We start from the raw sequence: 20,784 nt of genomic DNA on the forward strand, positions 1-20,784 counted from the left end.
TGACATGTCGACATGAATATATGTATTGCTGTCAACAACTTTAAATTTTTTTTTTTTGCAGAAACAGATGCCTCTTTTCTCCTGACCTTGTTAACAACAGTCACTCCAGCAGGTGTCAGGAAGTATGAAGCAGATTTGATTCGCAGGTGTGGATGAGAGTTTGAAAACTAGCCTGTGTCACTTTTGATTATTTTCAGGGATTAATAAAATATAAGCAAAGTGAAATGTGGGCAGTGTGCCTCTTTTCATCAACAGCCTTGGACCGAAGCAGACCAGGTACTGAACAAAAGGTTGTAGAACTTAAAAAGGTGAGAGAGGCGTTATAAAATACTGAATTTTGAAAAAAAAAATACAAGGCCAAAAGAAGTTTTGCACCTAAAAAGAATAGCTGAAAAAATGTTCAGTTATTAGTATGAAAATTGGAAGGATCTATAATTCTGGAAGTAAAGCAAAGGCTTCATAAATACCTGGGATGTTTGAGGAAGCTGATCTCTATCGGGAAAAGGTGAATTGTGACCTCCAGGTTGGAGGTCGAGACCTGCTTTCTGTGGAGACGTTCAAGCATCTGTATGTTTTGTTTATGAGAGATGATATGATGGAGTGAAAGACTGACAAACTGCCAGAAAGAGGAAGCTGCTCCAGTCTGGTGAAGAATGAGCTGAACCAAACGGTAAAACTACTGACTTACTGCTCCGTCTATTCTCTAGCCCTTACCTGGTCCAGTCCTGGAGATCTACCATCCTGCAACTTTTAGATAAAAAAATAAAACAAAATCTGGTTTCCCAAAAACACATTTGAACCTTTGAACCAACTTTCACTGTCATGTTTGCACACAACTGATATAAATCACAGTGACCAAGATAGCAAAGCACAGAGATCAGGTATTGTGAGTAAAAGGAGGAGAGGATTCTGGAAAATATTGGATTATCACAATTTATGTTTCCATCATAATAACCAACGATGGTATCAGTTGTATGTTTTTCCTAAATACTACAGGTTTACATTAAATACTATTTCAATCTAAAAACCAATCTGCTTGTTAACTTGAATACAAACTAACCAGGCTAACCGCTATTAGCAATACAAGCTAACAACTAGAAGAAGAATTACTTTATTCATCCCAGCAGGGAAATTATTTCGCAGTTACAGCAAGAATTTTTTATACACAGATTAACACAAACACACGACAGGAGCTGCGTCTGCAGGCAGCCAGCTGAGCCGGCGCCATCTTTGAAGGAGGATATGCGGCAAAGGTCGTCGGGACCTGGAGTCGAACCCGCGACATCCGCGGGTCTAAGGCCTCCAAATGTGGGGTGTGCTAACCCCCTGCGCCACCACAGCACACCCCAACTACAAAGTTCTCTTTGATTTCCACTTTAAAATCCTACAGCTACTTGTTTAAAAAGAAAGTGTTTTAATATATTTAATGAGATATTATATTTTTGCGTCAGTAACTGCACCTATTGACGGATTTTATTTGCACAGTAACCAGATTGGATGTTCAGGAAAGAGAAAATGCTAAATGCTTACTTTCAATGACAATCATGCAGTGAATAAGAGAGTTTTCTTTTTTATTTTCTTTTTCTTTTTTTTTACAAAAACAAAACAACAAACTGATAAAGTTAAACTTCTGTTGAGGGGATATTTATTGTATAAATTGTGAGGAACAATTATGTAATCTTTCAACCAGTGCAGTTTGGTTTTATTTCCAGCATGCCGTCTGTCTGTGTGCACTCATTGTATTTAAACATAAAATGAAGCCTAGGCGCAAATTCAAACTGGAAGACTCTTTAGCCCCACCTGCATCATCCAGTCGGCGCGTCCCGCTCATCACCGCTGACCTATCAACGCTGGACCAAGCCACGTCACGTCCAATCACCGACCAAGGCCCAGTTGATAAGGACCTCCATCCATGGCATCTTCCGCTTTCCAGCTGCGCTCAACCCTCCTCCACCCCTTCTCCACCTCCACTCTTCAGGCTCCCATCCTTCACCGACCCCCACCACCAGTGTCGGGTCCCGGGGGATGACATTCCTAACCTACATCGGGAATGCTCATCCGAGCTGATCGCAATTCACAGCTCAATGTCCTCAGCCGGGGCCCGAGCGCCAAAGAACTTTAAATTCATGCATGTCAATAAACCTTTTTAATCGCTGTTTTTTCCGTCTGAGTCTCTCCAGATTGAAATATCCTCACATTACCGGTCAGACAAATTGTGAGTTTTTTTCTATGCTTTTTTGTGAAATTTTTAACTTTTCAGACTGTAATTTCTAATTGAACAGTGCTCTGTATGGGGGCAGCTAACAAGTTTATGTTTACAAATTTTCCACTTCTACAAGCAAATTTATTTAGCCTATTTTAGTTTTTCCTTCTGTTTTCCTAATTAGAAAAATATTTATTCCACCAGCCAGAAAATCCTGATTAACTTCGAAAACAGAATCCTCTTAAATATTAATGTACAATAATACAGAAATGTGACGGGGAAATGTAATAATTACCTGGATATTACTCTTGCAGTGTCAAACTGCATAAACTGAAATGCAACAAGGAGGGCGAATTTTTTTTTTAATATCATTTTTTTTCTGACAATAGAGTAAATAAAATATGTGAGAAAAGCAGCTTTGAAGTACTTGACTCTCTCCATTTCCTTATTTTGCACTGGTCTTCATCATCAACACCACCTTTAGGTCTTAGCATGACGGCTGTGGCAGCTAACAACCCGATCAAAAGGACACAGACGAAAGCGGTGAAAGCTAATTCTGTGGTTGGAAAATAAGGTTGACCTCTTTTCCCCAAATAAAGAGTTTATTAAATTGTTGCTCTGGGCATGAGTTTAAACTGCAATTTGGAGGTAAAATGATATACTTAAATTGCTTTAACAGTGAAGCACAGCCTGTTGATTTGAAACAAAAGAAGAAAAACGTCAGTTTAATAGTTTTACATTTTTACAAAGTAGGTTAAATAAAAACAAAAGTAACAACATCAGCGACAACCGTCTGTCTTGCAGCCAAAAACAACAAGCATCCTTTGACATTACAGTAGCTTCGTTTTGAGCCAGTTTAGCTGAATTTGTTGGTCAGCTCCAGTTTCATTGTTGTTTGTCTCTGTTTGTGTCTATGGCCAGAAATGGGTAATGATACCAAACGGTTAGTACATCATTAAAACAAAAAAATTCGACAAAAAAACAACATCCATGGTGTTGATCGCATCATATTTGTAGACATGTTGTAACTCTTCTCCTACAAATTTTATGCTGTCATTATTTATAATTTTTCCCCCTCTTCTAGCCGTGAACTAAAAATCAGATCTTGCTCCTTCGTTGGCAAATGAGGGAAGTCACTTCAGATGAAATCTTCTTCACATTTAGGAAACATTTTCAGCAATAATGGTTTTCCTTTAAGGTCTGGAAATATCGATGGAGACTGATGAACTGATAAAAATAACTCCAGTAGCTTTTTTTTCCAGTATATGTGTCTATGAATAATTCAGCCTGTTCCCACAGCATGTGGTCAAATCAAAGAAACATTTGCAGGGATTTTGGGAGTCTGAGCTCAAATTTAGTTAAAAAATAGTTTCCAAAAGTCATTAAATCTGGAAAAAAAAGAGAGAGAAATCTGCTGCTTGTTGTAAACGCGCTGGCAGAATCATTTGGAAAAACTCAAATGGAAAAAGTTGAACAGATTTGTTTGACAATTAGTATGTATCACTTAAATACCATTTATTTAAGCAATTTATATTGTTTTGAAATATTTTATGTGAGAACAGAACATTTAATTGAGACCAATGATTTGAATAACTTGCTCCTCGTGATTTTACACCGATATAAAAACAATCAGGAGGAAAAAAGGAAACCAGAAGTTCGGAGGACTTTTACTGACCAAACCTAACTAATACGTAGCTGTATTTGTAACTCAAAAAGGAGGGGAAAAAAACATTTAAGTTACACAAATAACAGCCAGTCTCGTGGATGTTAGTATTTCTCAAATATTGCATTCTTGTTGCCTAAGCCTGGTCAAAATCTGAATAAAAGTAAAATGTCAAAACACCATGACAGTTTGATGCAGACTGCTGTAGTTCAGAGAGAGACCCAGGCATCAATTATTACACAGGCACCTTCACACACTTATTAGCACCACTGGTGAAGATGTGAAAAAGGCTAAAAATAAATGAACTCTTTATAGCAGCAGAATGGTCAGAAGCATAATGCAGTAGGACTGCCTTTTGTAGTATGCAGAAAGGATTAGGCACAATTAAAGGGTTTGCAAATGTGAATTGATTAACAATTTATAGACTAACTATGAACTTGGTTTCGACATACAACTGTGCTGCAAAGTGTATTTTTTAGATAGATCATAAAACGGCACATTATTTGGAAACCAGACTACATCTAGAAATATAAGGTCAAAGGTTATGTGTCACCAGGATTTGACTTAAAAATGTCCCAGAAATTTTAATGTTGCATATTTGTGCTTACTTTTTCAGTGCTAAAATATATTCAAAATTCTTTTTAACCTAAAAAATGTCACTGTCATTATTTTTACCTGGTTGAAATTTCATTTATTTTCACTTCAAGTAAAAAATTCGCATTGATATTTTTTGGAATTCGAGATCTAAATTTGACATTCAGTTAGAATTTTTTTTCCTAGATACACAAATATTTTGACCCTTTTGAGGCTCCATAGAGAAGAATTAATTTGAGTTTCTAAAGTCTTTGAATTTTGTATTTGATAAATAATTTTTTTTTTTTTGAAGAGACACAGACATAACAAGTTCAAAGGTCAGAAAGTCTACACGTTAAGGATTTATTTTAAAGATAAATGTGTTTGGTAAACATCTAAGCAGAAAATAATTCAAAATGATCACATTCTCAATAGCTGTTTTTCAGTTTAACTTAAAAAAAATGAATACAACGTCTTGATGACGTCATCACGTGACTTCCTCCCGGCGCTCTTTAATCCGGAAATAGCGTTGTTTGACTATCACACATGTGTCAAACTCAAGGCCCGCGGGCCACATATGGCCCGCTACGTCATTTTATGTGGCCCTCTCCCCCCACCACCGTTTTACAGCCCCATTGATTGACTTAAAATAGGTTTTGAGCACGAATTGACTACAAACTACATCTCCCATAATGCCTTCCGATTGTTACCAGCCAACAATTCGGCTTCTCGCCACTAGAGTGCAGCAGAGTCACCTCAAGCTGATTATTAACTTTCCCAGCGAATAAAACTGAAACATCGACAAGCTAAAGAGCGAAGTTCCGTGATGTTTCAATCGAGGACTTTTACCGTCTCCTGCCCCCTGATTTGATGCCACAGCTTCGACTCCATGCAGCTCGTGTTTTTTGTCCATGTTTGGAAGCACCTATCTGTGTTTTCAATAATGAATTTAAACAAGACCAAGACCAGATCGCGCATTACTGACGAAAACCTACACGCCATTTTGCGGATTGCCACAGAATAGAACTAAAACCGGACATGGACGAACTGACCAGGGGAAACATTGGTAAGCACGAACAAACTAAATTTAAATAGAATGAATGTAAAACCCAGGCATACTGGACTCAGTATACTGGAATATGCATATAGTTTACTGATTTTGCTTGTGTTGTGTTTTGTGTTTATTTACAGAACACAATGAGGATGTGTGTGAGTTGGTGACAGGGTGAAGAGGGATCAGCTTTGTGTTCAAGGACAGGCAACATCACCTAATTGTTTGGTTCTTATGTGAAATACATGTTGGTTGTGTATTAAATAACGAAAAAGTTTTGTGAATGAAGTTGAGAGTTAATATCAAAACTTGTTTTTATTCTTTGTCTGCTTATCTTTAAAGCAGACAAAGATTAATTTTCCCAGCGAATAAAACTGAAACATCGACAAGCTAACGAGCTAAAGAGCGAAGTTTAGCTGAGCAGATTAAAAATACTGAACATATTTTTAAACTGAGCAGTTTAAAAATACTGTAATTTTTAAACTGAGCAGTAATTTTACATCCATGCAAACTGAAATGTAATATTTAAAACTTGAATACATAAAATCAGTTATTTAACAATATGAGGTGTTGTTTAATTTATTTTTAACATTGTATTTTCATACATTTATGCTAGGGTTGCCCAAGTCTAGTTTTCCAGACCTATCACTCTGCAACTTTAGATTTGTTCTTTCTCTAACACACCTGGATCATTGACTCATTCATAGGCCTCTACAGAACTGAGTTGCTGCTAATGAGGGAAGTCAACTTTTTGTCTGGGGTATGTTTTAGCAGGGACGCATCTAAAAGTTGCAGTCTGGAGGACTGCACTTGGGCATTCCTGATTTATACCGTCAATGTGGCCCTTTGAGGGCGGCCAATATGCTGAAGTGGCCCTTGGTGAAATTGAGTTTGACACCCCTGGACTATCAGAACCCGGGAAATGTTTGACACTAAAACCCACAAGCTAGGATGGATGTGACAGCAGAGGCAGAAACACCGCGTGTGCACGAAGACGAACCGCGCCAGTTTGTGCTGAAACCAAAAAGTACGTAAAGGCCAAATGAATGTAGATTTTTTTTGTTTATTGCAACTGCCGTTAAAGTTCTGTGCTTTTATTTTGGCAGCGTTCCATACAAGGTATCCATGGTAACAAAACAGCTTAACCGCAATGAAGGAAAAGGTTAACAGCAAGGCAGAAAAACGCAGCTTAAATTTAGCTTCAGTCAGTAAGGGAACAAGGTAATGGCGATTTAAGTTTAAGTATTTTAATTCTGTGATTGTTTAATTAATGATTAATGAAAGGAATTGTATAAATGTAACGAGCTATGCTTCATGAACGATGAAAACGATTGTAATTTATTTATTTTTGTTTGTTTAGCTCTTACGGTGGTTGATGAAGCACAAGGATGACTTTAATAAATCATTTTACCGTCAGTTCCGGCCCTCTCAGAGTTGACTGAATGCTACAAAGTAAGTTTTGTCAGGTGTGCGCACTTTACTGTAGGATTACGTCCCAGATCGTGACGGCTGCTCCGTGTCCATGGAGGACCTCATGCACTTTCCATCAGGCTGGATGGATAGGAAGTGGGTCAAGGCTTGCAATGGCTCATACTTAAGGTTGACTAAATACAACCCATTTTATTGGGTATCCAAAACCAGTTGGGTACCAAGTGTCACTTTTAGCTGGGTCTCAAATGTGTATTAGGAAAATCAACACATCTAGGGATGATTTTATTTATTTATTCTTGATATTTCTAATGTCTTCCAGCTCCAGTGTTTAAATGTTCATTAGAATTTAAAGTTCATTGATCCTCGAGAATGTGTTCTTGCATTATTGTGCCATTATTGCTATTATATAACTTGAAAATGGTCTCAAAGCAACAACATTATCATTTATCGCAACAAGTTCTGGGACAATTTATTGTCCTGCTAAATCTGTAATTGTGGCAGGCCTACCTGACCGTCCAATCTTCTGCTCTTCTTTTCAGTCCATTGGGGCCATGCGGGCAAATTTTGACTGGAAATGTGGGGAATGTGGTATGTATTATTTAAATTTTGTTTTTTTGTCTCAGTAAGCCTAAAATGAACATACAGTATGATATCAAATGCACTGCATGCTTGTCAGTGCCACCTAAAGACCGTCTACTTGTAGATTATTTTTATTACAGGCAGCCAAGTAATTAAATTAAACTTAATTAGTGATACTGTCTGTTTGTGAGACAATTGACAAATCTCCTGTGCTGACTTGTCCTGTGAGTGGGAACTTCTACGTAATTAAGCATCTCTGTGATAAAGATGTACAGAGGAGCTATGAATCACATCATGTTAGCTGCCATTGATGAGGCTCAGGGTGAAGCATGGTGAAGCATCAAACGCTCATTTATAAAAATGAAAGTAAATAGGCACATAAAGGCCAGGTTGATTGTGTGAGTTTTGAATGACTGATGCATGCATAATGAAATCCTAAGCAAATGTAAATCTTTCCATGTATTCACATAATCATCAATCCACTTGTTTTCAGTAGCTGTTTATCCTTGTGCCTATTTACCTTCTGCATTATGTGAGCATAATAAAACAACCCTGGGAGTATTTAAATATTTGTCCCACATTTTTCAGATTATAGCTGAAAAGCGTGGTGAACACAAACTGCTTTTCTGTTTTGTCTTCTTTTTTTATTCAATGTTGATGAAGGCCAGACAGCGGATGATATTTTGGTAGCAATATCATAAAATACACGACTAAAAAATATTATTAATTATTAACAGTTTGCAAGGGCTCATCTAAATGGATGCTTTTGAAATATGAATTAGCAGATCATGAATGTTTGGAGGGAGATAGATGAAGCAGGTGGTAATCAATATGCACATCTTCCTGGCACCTAAAGCTAATAAAGATCTGTCAGCAGGAGCCAGACAGTGTGGCGCAGAGCCTGTGTTTAGGAGGGGATTCTCCACTAATTGTTGATGTGGTTTTGCAATTAGACTTATTGTGTGTGCGGTTTGTGTTAAAGCCATATCGGTGCTATCTGCGAGTGATTTTTCAGACTGTAATGCGGATGCAACTATCATACATTATCAAGATGTTATCCGAGTTATAAAGCATCTGATTCACTTCCAAAAAGCGCAACCTTCTGTTAAAATGCAGTCAAGAACCGAAGGGAATGTATTGTTCTATGAATCTTTATTTCATAGAATGTTCTATGAAATAAAGATTATAATTGCCTGTTTTATGGTTTTTTGCATCATGTACTCTGGCTCAAGCTCCTTGTTTTAGCTCGGCTTCACAGACTGCAGTGATTGTCAGTGCGATCACACCGAAACTGCAGCGGCAGACATTTCACTTTGAAAGGATTATTAATGAAATCTTGGTCTTTACACAGTGTTTCACTCTGACACTGGAAGAAGTTCTCTCTCCCTCCAAGTGACTGTTAGAGCAGCTGAGTGGACTGGGAGAGAGTGTAATTGTCACAAGAGCTTTCCAGCTTTAGGAGTCATCTTAAACTGCCTCGGTCACACTTTAAATCCTCTGGGATTATTGTGTGTTTGGTTGAGACATGCACTTGGATTTTTTGGCAAGCATATCACATGAAATCAAAGCTGAACTCCGTTGCTCTTCAAATCCTGGTTGTGGAAACGAAGTCTTATATAACCATTAAAAAAATTAAAAAGGTCAAGCAATGTGCTTCAGGCATGGTCATGATTTGAATAACTCTGAGAAAACAGGGACTAATCAAACAAAAGCTGTGGTTCACTAAAATAGGGCATTCAAGTGATTATATACTCCGCCATGCGTAATTAATCATTTAAATCTGATTAGTAAAGTGTCTTTGCTCACTAGCAAGTCATTTATTGCCATATTATATACACAGGTCAGTTTGTTAGGTATATCTTTGTTAGTATGAGGTTGGACCCCAATGTCTCTTCTGTTCTTTGTGGCAGATCTTAGCTAAACAAGTGAAAAGAGTATTTCAGTGGGCCAAATTCGCTGCCAACTCAACAACTTTCTTGCTACATTTCAGACAAAAAAATTGGCATCGGCCAAAATTGGAATCGACAGATCATGTTTTTTAAAGTTCAGCGATCCCCAACAAACTGTGATCGGTGCACCCCTAAATATATATAAAGTTATGCCACAAACATCCAGCGACTTTTTACTCAGAAACACACGCATTCATTATACTTACCTGAACGCTGCAAAGTTTTCAAAAGAAAATTTTCATTTTTGTTGCTGGAAATGAACTAAGATATTTTATAGACCAACAAAATCTAAAAGAACTGTGCTAAAAAGGTAAATAACCTTAAACATGAAGGCAAATGTTATACTAATGTTGGTTTCATCAAAAATATTGTTTGTTAAATTTATTGTTGTGGACAAATAATTCACAATAACATTAGTTTTGTGTTTTTGATTAGAGAGAAACTGCTCATTTTGACCCCCCACATGGACTATTTTGGACCTTGGTGCAAAACGTTTGGACACCACTGACCAGTGGAATAAAACTAATATGCCTCTAATTGTACCATAGCATAATTTAAAGTGTTGTTCATCCTTGAACTGTGATGGACACACCTTCATCTGACCAAACGTGCCAAACTGTGGGCTCTACCCTCCTCCTGTCACCGTGAGACTACTCTGGAGGGTTGAGCGGTATGACCCATAATGCATCACCTCCCGCCTTTGGCCATCTGCTGCCGAGTACGACCTGAGCGATGTGACGGTTTGTTATAACCATCATAGCACATGGGTATCAGTCTCTCCTGGCTCTCTAAGAAATTGACTCATTAGCTCACTGCTGACTGGCTGAGGATGCATTATTCATGTGGTGGGAAGGGCGGGGCTGAGTCTGTCTGTCTGGTTGAAAGGAGATGTCGCAGGTGGCTAGAGGTCCTCTTGAGAGGTTGATGCATGATGGACAAGGGAAAAGTCGGCCTCTTCACTAAGACATCAGACAGATGTTGGGTCGATTTAGTGCATCCAGACACACTTGTGTGAAAAGTTGTGGGTGGCTGAGCATGCAAAAACTTCAGCTGCTGCTTAAAGTCTCAGTTACAGGTGCACTGGATAGATAAGAAAGAAAGTAACATGGAGGAAAAGCTTTTAGAAATGTAACCCATACAAAGTCAAAGTTATCAAACCCTAGAGAGAATCTTTTTCCTTTAAAGCCTTTTTCTCCTCATCTTTATTCCTCCTCGTTTAAACAAATATTTCCATAGTTTGAGGAATTGTTTTGATCTCTTTCCAAGGGTCAGATTATAAAATCAATACCACTCTCATATTCATTGCTCCAGCATGATGTGAATTTAAAACCACAAGCTTTGGTCCATCCAAACATAATAACATTTCTGTACTACAACCTCAAACTCTTACATGTTAATATGTTGTCCTGTTAGCCTAATCTATAAGAGGGGAGCATAAGAAAGATGATGCACTTTGCTGAATGGGGTTATGTGTCAGACCATTTGTTGGCCAGAAGAGGCAAACATTTGTTAAATCAGTAAGTAGGGTCATTGTTATCCATGCGGTCTTGGACCCGGCAGAAATCTGGATAAATTTCATTGTTTTTGGCAAGGAGTCGCAGGATGATGGGTTGTGCCTGAAGTCTGGAGGAAGCAGTGACGGATGATAATGGAGCACTCTAGTGATTGAATCTGGCATCAAAAACTGAACACGGCATCATGATCTGAACAATATACACTTTTAAAGCAGCAATTCACAAACATTATGTGTTTGGTGTCTTGCCAGTGGGCTTTGGAAATGGTTGAATGTATCAGATATAGCCCCTCTAGTAAAGGTCGACATAAATAACAGCAACATTTCTGTTTGTCATACAGAAATGTAGCAGGGAACGAAAATAGCAAACAATAAAGACATTTTTTATGTGCCTTATTTTTCATTGCTTTATCGCAATGGGGTGTTTCAGAGAAACATATTCCATCATTCCTTTTTTGTTAGTTTAGTAAGAGTAAAAAAGTAACTGATCAAATTATTATTCATTTAGTATTAAAAATTGCAATATCAGAGGGACCAAATTCTAAAGTTAAATGGACATTTTGGTATTTTAAGGATTAAAATTACAATAATTGATATAAATAATAAAAAATAATATCAGGCAAAATAAAATCTTTCCATATCAGTTTCTTTCAATAAAAAACTTATGAAACTTTAACAAAAACTGCAAGTGTGTGTCTGTGTCTGGGGAATTTTTGGTTTAAACTTGTTTGTTTTTTATTCAGTAGGTAGAAAATTCAGAAATTTTACTCAAGTAAGAGTAGAAATACGTCAAAACGAAATTACTCAAGTAAACGTAAAAATTACAACGTAGTAAAAATACTCCTAAAAGTAATTTTTTTTTTCAAAAAAGTTACCCACGCAAATGTGACAAGTCAGTACCCAAGTCTGCATTTAAACCATACCAAAATATCAAAGTAAATTGCATTAATGTATAAGTAGAAGCTGTATTAACTTGGGATTCATTATCTATTTTCTATGGATCTTGTTTTATCCTTATTGGGTTAAAACCAGTGGCTCAGGTAGGACAAGTGCCTGATAGATATAATTTACTGCTGGATACTAACAGAGCTACAATAATCAGGTCAAAGCATCATAGAGACAACATCACCCAACCCTAAATCTACTGAGAATGACCTGAACACTAATGAGCACAGCTTTCAGTCTCTTGGTGTGCAAAGCTGTTGGAGCAGAACTGAAAAAAAAATCACAGTTGTTATTCCTCAAAAGGTGGTTCTATGTTAAATCAGTGGGATGGATATAAATTTGCACAACATTTCTGAAAACCATACATAAGTTTCCTCCCAGTTTTCAAATATTTACTACTGTTTGATTCTATGGTACAAAATATGTGGCTTCAAAGGCACAATAAATGTGATATTTCTGACTATTTCTTAACATTTTATATTGTTTTTGCAGAAAATGTGTTTTTATGAATAATGGTGCAATAGTAAGATAAAGAAATCCACTCTAGAATAAAAAAACAAGTCAGCTGTGAATCAATACATTAAGAAGAGGATTGATAGTGTTTTTAGGAAATGTTATTATCTATTTGTGGATGAAATTCACTTGGATTTTTGCAACTCTGCAGATAACTTCTGATGAAGAGTCGGTCAGCACACCAGTACTGACCTGATGCTACAGGCTCACAGAGAAACTCTGCAGGCAGGTTAAAACAACACAGCAGGTTTGTGTCTGCTGTCTCCACAGCTTTACTGAGGGGCCAGCACTGAAAACTAACAACCCAGTTTCAAATGAAATGGGAAGAATCTCCTCCCAAAACCACTGCAGAGATACAAACAGTAACATGAAGCCAACACCAGACTCTGGGAAACTTAAAAATGTTTGGCGCACACAGAAACAACTACTAAGGAAGCATCAATGTGGCCAAGGATTTGAAAGAAAGCCTTATGTGTAAGACATTGCTCACTGATAGAAGGAATGCTAAGCTACAACTAGCTGTTAAAATGTTTACATTTATCTGGCACTTTTTTGTTTTACTATTGTAAAGTTATGGCCACAGATTTCTACTTATTCCTTCAGTTTTTATGGTGGAAATTTGCTTTGAGTCTACACAGCAATTAAGAGTGAGCAGATATTTGTGAAGTTAAAGTAGATCAAAATTAACCTAATAAAAAAACTTATTTGCAGTGTTTTATCTCTGCCTCCAGATCATCAGTTAGATTCAATTCAATAATTTTATCAATTACTCAGGGGACAGAGCCAGTGGAAATTAGAGGCGTTTATTTTGCTGCTCATAAATGTCAACTCCTTTCTCAGGCATGTAGCCCAACATCATCACACTTCCACCTCTGTACTTCACTAAAAAGACTAAACCAGAAAGAAATTGTCATTGATGTGTAGGATAATGGGTTCCCACTAAAAGATATTGTTGCAGCGTCCCCATCAGCTGTTAGATGATGAAGAGCTCTGAGGAAAGATGTTCAGTTTTTGAAAGGAAGCATCAATGTGGCCAAGGAAGGAAGACCAGGATGTTAGACGTCTAAGAAAGGATTGCCTGCAGTAGAAACTTATAACCCAGTGATGCACTGCATAAACTTGGTGTATTTATGAAGAAAAGTATTTGAAACTTATTAAATGTTTCAATAACTTCATTTAACTTCTTTTACTTAAATAAAAATCTAACACCACCAAATAAGTAATGTTCAACAAAAACATTTGGTGTCAAAACTTTAGACTGCAATTGTACATTACTTATCCTGATGCATGATGGCATTGATATTAGCAGTACTGCCTTGCAGCAAGACAACCTTTGGTTTAAATTCCTGTCCTTGTGGATTTCACCCATACATGCATGATTTTCCACCAAGTACTACTACTACAATCATCCAAAATGAAGAATGCAGATTAGTTTGATAAAGTTTTAATTTTGGACAGCCTAACTTTCCAGGCTGTAGCCTATCTCTTGCCTGCTGACCACTGGACATAGTCCCACTCAGATTTCACAACCCTGCATAGAAAATGGATAGATGAATGGATATGCACAACTTTTCTGTGACTATTCCTCCTTAAAATATATTTTGCGTGTAGAGAAAATTTCTGCTTTCTACAGAAATCGGCCCATCACAAGCTGCTGATGAAACCAGAAATCCTTCTGCAGCTTATTCATATTAAAACCACTTGGCTGAAAAGTATCCACTGCAAACATTTTATGAAGCTGCATTTCAAAAGTTCACTTGAAATTTGCTCTACAAAAGATACGTGGAGACAATCGAAATGATGCATGAAACAAGGAAATAATCGTGTGTGAAAGCCAGTTAAGCTTCAGATGTCCGCTGTAGTCATGGTCAGTTTAGCCATGTCCTCATTCTTTAGCAGGTTTTATGCTCGGGTCTGTCGCCACCGTATAATTGCTAATCAATGTATTGATTGATAAAATTTATATAGTCCCATTACAATTTCAACACTACAGAAATTTTATTTGCTTTTAGAAAGACACCGTAGTGTGACCAATCTGCTTTTATTGCGGTGATAAAATCTGCCATTATATATTGAAAGCCACGTCACAACAGAGAAGGTTTAGGAGTTTAGTTTTGGTCTTCAATAGAGCGGGCTGTAAAAATACAACTCTGTTGTGAGTGCAAAGCCAATTAAGATATCCTGACTGTGTGTTGTGCGTGGGTGGGTGGGAGGATGAGTATTTTACTGTGCATCTGTACAATAAAAGTACCCTGGAGGGGGGCTGTCTTAATAACACGACGATGTAATCTCCAGTAGATGCTCCCTGAATTACAATAGCTTCGTGTCTGCTTGTGTGTGCATTCATTTCAACTTTCAAACAAATCGTCGGGAGTGAAAATCAAAAAGCAAACATAATTACCTTCGAATTAAAAGCAGTTGTCTTTGAAGAGTAATTACAGAGGCCTAAAACTTTAAATCCAAGACCTGTGGACATACTGTACCTGCCACTTGTTGACAAACATTTAGGTCTTACTGTATGCCTCACACAGAGACGCTGCTGGGAGGAGGAGATTTAGCTGATAATCAACAGCTTTGAGATTAGGCTGGATCATTGGCATTGAGTGGATAAGGAGAATTTACTGTACAAGACAAAGCTGTGTGATTCAGGAATCGGGATCAGCTGTCAAAGACTTTGTCCAGCAGATGACAAAATCATGCTAAGAGTCATGTTTTCGCCTTATGCAACCATGGCCAGTCTTTGACATTTGCAGCATCGATTAGGCTCTGAGGGGGGAACTGCATTGTCTAACTTGACAGGAGCCGAACAAGCAAACAAAAGCTTACACAAAAACAAAGAAATATCTGTTTCTCCTCAACATCCCATCCTTCTGCTGAATTGTAGCCTTGATTTGTGCCGGCTGGCTCAACTTAGCTCAGGGGCTTTATTAGCTTCTAATAGGTATGTCATTTGAAAGTGACAAATCTGACAGCCATTTTACCCAGGGTGTATGGTGCCGCTCCTGCTGCTGCTTTAATAGAGCCATTGGTCTGTTTCCCGCAGAAAAGACAGAAGGCGCTGGAGGAGCCTTGTCTTTTTGTTGTTTCTTCCTGCTGACTCAATGTGAGCTGCAGCACAAAGCCTTTGTCCCACCATGTGGGGGATTGCAAGGCATTCTGAACATTGTGCTGTGAGAAGGCAAGGGGTTGATGCTTTAGTTGCAAATCCCAAAAACAGAACCTGGTACCCCCCAGCCCCTTCCTTCTGCTGTGTTCTGCCTGCTGGCAATATGACAGAGCTGAACAGAATGTGCAAGTTTCTGGTGATGTGCTTCAGAGAACGAGATGATCTGATAAAGGCAGAAAAAAAGATTCTCTCTCTATATAGGGGTCTATGGTACAGACTTGAATGATGAAGTTTCTTTGCATCTCCATATCTCATTGTGATGATGGCAACCTGTATTTGCATATGCATGCATTGCTTTCCTTTTCTTCTCCTTTTTCTTGGAGAGCTTGTGTCTGGAGTTCTCCTGCAATGGGAATAAATAGTGATGTGAGCTGAAAATCTACTGCAAGCTTAAATCTGTCACCGCAGAACATCTAGGATTTTTATTCATTCCCACAATTACATTCTGCACATTCAGCTGGTGGCGACTTGTTGAATTATTCCCAGTTCTCTTGGTTGCATTATTATTATTAGCCATATCCTTTTCTCCTCAGCTGAAAACTGAAACAATGCATTTTTCCCTCAGGGACCATTAAAGTTTAATCTACACTGAATAAAAAAAAATCTACAACTTGAAATTATTCTGCCCAAGTAGTTATAACTCTCTGTTGGACCAACCTATATTTCTACAGAAATAAAATAACCAGAGCCCCTTTACCACATAAAATATAAATATATTCTGCATGAGGTATTTCTTACACTCACTAATTGTCAGATTTATAAACTTCAGTATATTCCACTGTGTTTTCTCTTCTGAAATTCATGTAAGCGTTGCAAACTTATATCTTAATTTTTTACAACATTTCCTTTTTTTTTTAGCTGTGTTCAAGCTTGTAACTCACAAGAGCTAGATTCATTTTCATGTCTGAAAACAAGAAGTATGTACACATGTAAAAAAGGAAGAAAAAACAAAGACAACATGTCAGTCGATAATGCTGCCAGAAGTTACTGAAAAGTGAAGTTTGGAACATCCAAATTGTACATTTATGTGTACTACAATGACCCGGAGGAAAGCAGTAAAGATAGTCTCCTGCTCCAACAAGAGGTAATAAAGACGTTATATGGCTTTTAGACAGGAGGAGAAATGCAGTTTGAAAGCAGTAGCCTGAAAACCTAAAAAAAGGAACTCAAACTTAAAGCAATCTTTGGTTTTGATACCGATCTGACCAACATTGTTATTTTGATGCAAATTGATGTTAAATTGTCTAAAACTCAGAGTTCTTCATGTTAATCCCTCCATGTTTTACCAAAAAAACTATCTGTAAAAGATGTTTCTGCCTGTTGTGCCACTCAAACTGTTTAAGGCTGATATACATTTTTCTCATAGGTTTGTTGCCAGAAGGTAAATATAAGCTAATGCTACATTCAGTATATGGCCAGTAAAAGAGAAGTTAAAATCTCATATGCAGACTCTGGTCATAGACTTACCTATCTATCATTACCTGTATTTGGATTACAAATGGGCACAAAACTTTGTCGCTCTTTTCTTAATGTCTAAAAAATGAGATATTGCAATTCTATAAAAAAAGCAATTAAAATATGAAACGAAAATAAGTTTGTTCACGCAATATGTCTTTAAAAAAACATCATCCTCTTACCACTTCCTGTTGTTTTCTTCGTCTTTTCCTGCAGTAGTAACATCCGGTTGTTGCTCACATGACTCTTGTGATACAAAGAAACTGTTTCCACTGCAGTTTTGTGAAATGTGTTAATTTTGATAAAGCTGAATAACCACCTCATCCTATCGCAAAAAATAAAATCAAAAATAAAAATGATCAAAAAATATAAGCTTTTTCGAAATTTTTGCATTTCCATTAAGCACATTTATTTTTGTAATCCCAATTTGGGCAATTATATTGTCAATGGAAACGCAGCTACAGATAAACATTCAGGAAAAGGTCAAGGCAATTTGTATAGCACATTTCAGAAAAAAGACGGTTCAAAATGCTTTACATCATAAAAACATCACACAGTCATCAATTGTGAAACAACAAATAAATATTACATTTTGTCAAATCGTCAGAATCATCAAATATATTATTCAATGTTCCCTTTTCTACTTATCAAAGGCAACTCTAACCATGTGGGTTTTATAGCCTTGATTTGAAGGAACTCAGTGTTTCAGCTGTTTTGCAGTTTTATGGAAATGTGTTACAGATTTGAGGTGCATAGAAGCTGAATTCTGTTTCAATAAGGTTTGAAGAGGGCGGTCAATTATTTCACAGACTCCAAAGAGAAAAGTGGATTTGTTGCACCAAGAGACAACAAAGTCAGTGGTCTGACTGCTGATTCCCTGCGTATTTCTCTTTTCGTTAAATCTAAAATCCCAACAGAGACATAATGCTGCACTGTAGTGAAACACAAGTTGGAGGCAGAGATATGAATAACAGACTTTAATGAAAATAAATTCAAAAACTTGCAGGCGGTTAAGAAGGAGGCGATGGCAGAGAGACAGGAACATCCAGCTGAGAGTAATGGAAAGCGAGAAGCTTAAATATGGAGGCGCTTGATTACTAGACAAGTAACAGGCGGTTGATTGGGAACAAGGTGCAAAGTGAAGAAAACTTGTGAACATGAGAGGAAGCTGAGGAGAACATGCACAATTAACCAAGGTGAAACACTAGTTTAAGGAAAAACAAAGATAAACTAAGCTGAAAACAACAGAATGAACTAATAAGCGAGATCTACGCTGAGTATGAATAAGCAAGAGAATAATCAAGAAAGCAAATACAGAAGAAAACTAAACAATGCAGGATTATGACAAATAGCTTTATAATCATGAGCCTAAAGTGAGAAACTGTTTTTGTGGATGAAACACTAAACACACTGTTGTTTACTGCAGAGATGATTTGCAGCAAAAGGGCTCTACATCAGTTTTTACGTCACTAATAGGTGGCCACTTGTCCATTCGACATATTTCCCTTAATAAAGGAGCTTTTTTTATCCGAGAAAACAATCTGTTCTCTATTTACAGTGGTGGGACTCCAGGCATATGCTGTTACATTATGTCATCATCCGTATTTGCATGTTCACATCTTGTCTTCAGAGTGTGACTCATAATGTCAATCTCATTTAGGTGCTTTGAAAACAAAATTAAAAGGCAAAGAGGGATTTGTTTGTATTTTAGCTTCAATTTCTAGACTTTCTGACTCCAAAATTTGATGATATTTGGCCTTTTAAGATGCAATCCCTCAAAGTGTAAAAGGTCTGGGAGAATTGCTGCTTTGCCAAATACTCTGAAACAGTGTGTCCTCACACTGCTTTGCTCAGTGTTGTCTGTCCACTATGGCGCAGTGGCGTACATCTGCAATGCAGGGGGGCTCGACAGTCTGCCCTCTATTTCACATGTCATTGCCTAATACCTTTCCTTTTACTCTTACTCTAAGCATCTGTCAGGGAGGTTTACCACATGGAGGTAGCCATGTGTCTGAATGGTGGAACTGATTATTCCGAACCTCTTCTGCCATTTCTCTTTTTCCACCCAGCTTTGTTCCTTTTCTTACAAACTGCAGCCTTTTTTTTTCTGACAAGTGAAAAACAACAAAGTGTTGCTCATCGAAGTATACTGACCTTCATTTTGCAGCCTGTGAGACCCGGTTTACTTTTGTTACATTTCGAATGGTCTGGAAAAAAAATGACTTCAACAATATAACTACAAATATACAATAAAGCTGCACATAAACTGAAAAAAACAAAGCAAAAAACACTTTGGCTGTATACTTCCAACATTGTTGGTAAAAACAAGAGAATATGCAGCAGCATACATATGTGTTTGTGTACATTTGAGATCTGTCTGTGCCTGTTCCTGACACACTTTATTCCCATCTCCCTTATGAATCCTCCATCTCTCATTCCTGCCACCCAGCTCCTGTCCCTATCGGTGACGGATCCACATTAGAATTCATCCCTCATCATCCTGTCGAGTTATGACCCAGTAATAGTCAGCCCCTGCGGCCTCTGCAAATGAACAATAAAACCACAGCCTTGCAACAGACCTGTGCAAAAAAAAAAAAGAGGGAGCCAGGTGCCAAATCCTGACTGCTATCCACTCGTAATGCCACAAATTCCTGTCAAGTACAGTAAATACATGGCAGATATGGCCATGCAGGGGCTACTTAACCTTTGTGGCTTTTAGAGAAAATATCACATCTAAATAACATTTAGCTTTGAGTCTAATTCAGTAAATTTTCTGCACTGTTGGTGCACAGCGTTTGTTTTAAAGGAGCGCTATCATGTGTTTTCTAGCCACACAGTGCCATTTTATAGCATAATCAAGTAACAGTGTTAACTTAAGTTGTTATACAAAATGTTGTAAATATCAAATATGGCTTAAAAGAAATGTTACTTCCTGATTTAACACCTCCAACTCCTTTAAAACTCCTGCTCTTTCTTAATCTCTGCCTTCAGGAAGTTATAATCTCTATTAATCTTTAAACAATGTTTTTACCAGTGTTGCACTGAGTAGTTCCATGAGGTGTTCGCTGATTACTGCTGGCTAGTCTGAAGGAGCTGAGTGGGGAGTTCACGGGGGAGGAGCTGCGTCTCGAAGGCGGGGCCACGTTCACCCTGGAGTTTTGCCATAGAGACTAAAGGATTTCTTAAATATGAAAGAATCAAGGCAACACTCCAGGTTTTTTTTATGAGGGAATAACTTGAAGTACAGCTCAAAAAAGTCGACTTTACATATCACTGCCCCTTTATGCATGATATGGCACAGCAATCTGGGCTTTAGCCTCCACTGTTTTTGCATTATTGAGTGAAGTCAAGTTTATTGTTTAACACATTTCAACAACAACACAGTTCCAAAGAGCTTACATCATAAATACACAAAAATACAAAGTCATAGAACACACAGTCAACAATTGAAACATTATATTTGGTCAAGTTCCATCAATACACATCATAATCATTATTAATGTGTCATTTATTGTCTTTCTAAAGAAACTAAACGTGCGGGTCTTTAGGTTAGATTTAAAGGAACTCAGTGTTTTGGCTGTTTTGCAGTTTTCTGGATGTTTGTTCCAGATTTGTGGTGTATAGAAGCTGAATGCTGCTACTCTATGTTTGGTTCTGGTTCTGTGGATGCAGAGCAGAACCAGAACCAGAACCAGAAGAGCTGAGAGGTCTGGAAGGTTGATACAACAACAGCAGATCTTTAA

General features: G+C 37.6%; 1 long non-coding RNA gene across 6 annotated transcripts in view; it reads left to right on the forward strand.

Annotated features, from left to right (window-relative positions):
- The first annotated feature begins 6,393 nt into the window (after positions 1-6,393).
- Positions 6,394-20,784, forward strand: part of LOC114139409 (uncharacterized) — a 34,256-nt gene continuing 19,865 nt past the window's right edge. For 3 of the 6 annotated variants that reach the window (XR_003594438.1, XR_003594439.1, XR_003594440.1), the window contains exons 1-5: positions 6,394-6,517; positions 6,597-6,698; positions 6,851-6,942; positions 7,461-7,509; positions 12,572-12,667. This is a non-coding gene — a long non-coding RNA (uncharacterized LOC114139409). Of the gene's footprint in view, positions 6,518-6,596; positions 6,712-6,850; positions 6,943-7,460; positions 7,510-12,571; positions 12,668-13,378; positions 13,556-20,784 lie in introns of those variants that run through there. The other 3 variants (XR_003594442.1, XR_003594441.1, XR_003594443.1) reach the window with 3 other exon arrangements.

The sequence above is a fragment of the Xiphophorus couchianus genome, chromosome 23 (assembly GCF_001444195.1).
Source record: "Xiphophorus couchianus chromosome 23, X_couchianus-1.0, whole genome shotgun sequence".
Classification (NCBI taxonomy): Eukaryota; Metazoa; Chordata; class Actinopteri; order Cyprinodontiformes; family Poeciliidae; genus Xiphophorus; species Xiphophorus couchianus.